We start from the raw sequence: 4,427 nt of genomic DNA, 5'->3' as shown, positions 1-4,427 counted from the left end.
TTCTTATAACATTTCTTCTTGGTTTAACTAAAGAGAAAGAAATCACCTATTTTTGGGAATAGAGATTTTTCTTACAATTGGTTTCTATTTTCTCTACTATAAGGAAAATGTTCCAAAATAGATATTTCTTCTGATTATTTTTTACTGTGAAAGGCTCTATAGTATTCACCACGCAGACTTTAGATGTGGTATTTAATCCTGCACTGAGCCTTACGTGCTTCAATGTCGCCAGAAAGCCTATAATAACAATAACACCGTATTGCTAAGAATTATGTAGTGTTTCCATTCCATCCCGCGGTCCAAGAAGCATGGCATGTATCACTACACAGCTGTGATCAACGGTTTATGGTCTACGTAGCACACCTACTCAACTGATTGGAAGGTATGAAGGTTTCAATGACCTTATATACAATGAAGACGGAATCACTAAACACACCTTACTTACAAAAGGATAGATTTACTCTAGAGGAAAATATGGCTTTCTTAAATTGCATCAATGTTACACTAAAAACAATGTTATGCTGTAATTAATATGTGCTTTTATATAAAAAGGTAGGTTGAGAAAAAGTTCTATCAGAAATTGGGAAAAAAGTTTCAGCATGGTCAAAGGCCTGGAGCACATGCAATGCAGTCTTACAGCATCAAGAAGCATGCCATGACTTTTTTCTTTTAGATTTGGAAGCAATCTGACACAAAAAGACTTTGTATGCCTCCATATGAACTCAGAGACATACAGAGATACAGTAAGGGCCCATGCACCTCTCTGGGTGCCGTATTAAGGCTCTGTGCAACATTCAATTGATTCAACATTCAATGGTCCATTGTTGTAGGAATCTCTCAGGATTTGGGCACAGAATTCATGCGTAAAGGCCCATTTACACACAAAGATGATCTTTCAAACGACTGAAAGATTGAAAGGTTTAGCGATCTTTTAGTATTACGTGTTAATGAGCATTAACACGTTATTATCTTCATTTGCATGTAAAAGGGCCTCCAGAAGTGGTTTGGCGAGCCAGCATGTGATTACTCACACACCCAGCTGTGCACACAGCTGCATTGTTCTTGTCACGGCTGCTGGCAGGTTACAATGTTGCCGTTGTTACAATCTGCCGTTTCCCTGTGGAGATAACAGCCTGCAGTCTACTGAGAGATAAATGTGTTTGCTTTATCTCCAGTAGCTGGACGATGGATTTTAAGTTCACCTTAAAATCATCGTACAAACGAAAAGTGGCCCGCGTTTACATGTAATGATTATGACTCACTTTCGGTCATTTTAACGAATTTTGAGCGATACTCGTTACGTGTAAATGAACCTTAACTCCTGACAGAATCCTGAATGTATGAGCATGGCCTTTACAATACATGTAAAATATCAGATTGCATTATGACACTAAAATCATAAAATCCAGACTTTGCCAAAATGTTCAGGGGCCTATTTTTGTATCATTGTCAAAATCACTGTACAAAATGCATTTTCCTCCTGCTGTTCGTCAGCCTCATTGGAGGCTTATAGAGTAGGTTTACTTTGTTTTTGTCTGTGTAATAATATTGTACTAGGCAGTATTACGTGTAAATTTATTTATATTTATTATTTTCAACAGAACTATGTAAATTAAGCAGTTAATTATTTCTCTGAAGCGTCTTATGTTTTTGTATTTTTTTATGTCTTCTACTATTAGTAAAGACTTCATTCAGAAATGACTGTTTTATTGTCTGGGGCACAGAGAAAGATTGTTATGATCCTCTACATGTAATATGTTCAGACTTTGTTTGTTTTACATGTGATTGCATTGAGCGCTGTTAGAATATAGTCAGATGTGGCAAACTTGTAGCAAAAATTTCTGCAACTGAAAATCAGTTCCCCCTCATCTGAATGGGGTTGTTTTGGTGGCAAGCACAGGGATTTCTGCAAGCCCCATTTTGATGAATTGGACAGTTGAAGACATTTCTGCAACAAATCTGCTTCGTGTGAATATACCCCCTTATATACACAAGTGACCTCAGCACAACATATTTGCGCATGAACGAGGTTGGATGAGGTGGATTTGCACATGTGTCTGTGCATAGTACTGTACTCTTTGCACACACAGGGCCAGTTCACACAGTGCAAAACAATTAGAAGACTATTTAGCCTAATGAGGTCCAGATGTGTTCCTTTCCCCACGGTTTTGCACAGTGTTTCATGCACCCCTTTGCGTATTTGCGCACCTCCCATAGACTTCTATTTGCTGTGCAATACACAAAAAGATAGAGCAAGTCCTGTTTTTTATACTGCTGGGGTAAAATGAAAGCTGAGCTGTGACTGCTTGGTAAAGGCAACAAAGATAGATTTTCTTTTAGACAGCTTCCATAAGTGTGTGTGGTGCTGGGCTACATGTGGCCCACACTGTGCTTGGCAAACAGCGAGCAGTGAGACATGTGATTTTGAAAATGGCGACTGATATTTTGGACATACTATCTCTTTTGGGAGGTTATTTCCCTTCTTGTTATTTTCAGGACAATCGGATAGGGCAGACTATTGGAAGCCGGACTAAAAAAGTTGTTTTGAACATGTATACACATGCATTTAAAAACTAATTTGAACCTAAGTGTAAAGGAAGCTGTTGAGGAAGTCTGGCAGAGGGATACATGCAAGTGACACGGCTAAAGGTCCTTTTACACGCAAGGATAATCTTTCAAAGGACTGAAAGATTTAGCGATTTATTTGCATAAAGTGTTAATGGCTTTAATGGCCATTAGCACTTTATCATCTTCATTTGCATGTAAGAGGACCTGCAGGATTTGTTTGCAGAGTCCAGCGTGTGTTTAAACACACAACCAGCTGTGTAAACAGCTGCCAACGGGGTCCATTGTTCACCTTGCGGCTAGTGTAAACATACTGCAAGGAGAACATCATGCAGTCTATTGAAAGATGAGCGAAATACATTCAAATGGAACATATTTGCTCAGTCTTTTCGTGTAAACCAAAATCCATTGTTCAAACGAAAAGTTCACAATGCCCGCATTTTCGGCCATTTGGACGAATTTTCAGCAATAATCGTTGCATGTAAAAGGGCCTTTACTTCCTTTTCCTGCACAGATTAGAAGTACTATATATTTGCCAATCGCCCTTAAACAGTTTTTATTTGCTGTCCATAGTGTTTGGCAAAACAAAAAACAGTGACTGTGATTTTCGTTAGATTTTCTCTTGAAAGTTTGCGCTGTGTATAAAGAGGACATTTTAAAGAAAAAGTGCCTGGCTGCTTCTGTTGCCATAGAGAGAAAAATCAAGTAGGTCAGGGCTGGAGTTGTGTGCCAACCAGGGACAAGTTATCATTGCCAGGTATGTAAAGCTGAGTCTATCCACAATAACATCCTCATGGTAGAGCTCTTACACCTATGGCTGTGCTCTGCTGTTCAGCAGGCCATGGTACCATATCAAGTTTAATCCATTCACAGTTGTGACATTGTCTCTCTTACGACACAGTGCTTGATTCATGCTCCTGGTTAGGCTGCAAAAGTTTTTTTTTTTCAACATGGATATCATTAAAGACTTTTTGCTTTTAACTGTCCCATAGATCTCTCATATCTCTTATTAATATTTCTGACGTTTCACTATAAAAAGTTGTGGAGCATATCTACAGTACTGTGCAAATGTTTTAGGCAGGTGTGGAAAAAATGCTGCAGAGTAAGAATACTTTCAACAACAGAAGTGTAAATCAGGATTTTTTGGTAGAACTTACCATGAAATCGAAGGTAAAGAAAAAAGGTTGCTCACTAGAGATGAGCGAGTATACTCTCTAAGGCTAACTACTCAAGCGAGTAGTGCCTTAGCCGAGTATCTCCCCGCTCGTCTCTAAAGATTCGGGGACCGGCGTGGGTGACAGGTGAGTTGCGGCGGGGAGAGAGAGATCTCCCCTCCGTTCCTCCCCGCTCTCCCCCACAGCTCCCCGCCCCCCGCCGGCCCCCGAATCTTTAGAGACGAGCGGGGAGATACTCGGCAAAGGCACTACTCGCTCGAGTAATGTGCCTTAGCGAGTATACTCGCTCATCTCTATTGCTCACCTTCACTACATCCAAGTGGTGTCGGCTTTATGAAGGCATGTGTCCACGGAGCTCTGGCTTCACCGCTCAGTCCCATCGGTATAATGGACAAGAAAGAATTGAAGTTGAAGTCGGCTTCCCATGACAAAAGAACATGCTTTATTTAGTGCTTAGTGCCAAAAAACATCAGGGCAAAGGACGCGTTTAAACCAAATGTGGGTCTTGGTCACCTCTGAAGAACGTATCATACACATAGACATTTAAAAACACTTGGTGATGGTCAAAGTTTCTAGGAAACTCCCCCTGAGTGTAGCATATGTTGACGGGACAATCACAGAGCTTTGCTGGAGTGTCAATATACCTTATTTATTACTAAGAACGTTAATGTTCATATGCAAATATTT

Source organism: Eleutherodactylus coqui, chromosome 5 (genome assembly GCF_035609145.1).
Source record: "Eleutherodactylus coqui strain aEleCoq1 chromosome 5, aEleCoq1.hap1, whole genome shotgun sequence".
In the NCBI taxonomy this organism is placed as follows: Eukaryota; Metazoa; Chordata; class Amphibia; order Anura; family Eleutherodactylidae; genus Eleutherodactylus; species Eleutherodactylus coqui.
The sequence above is the reverse complement of the archived record's forward strand: the minus strand, read 5'-3'. Positions refer to the sequence as shown.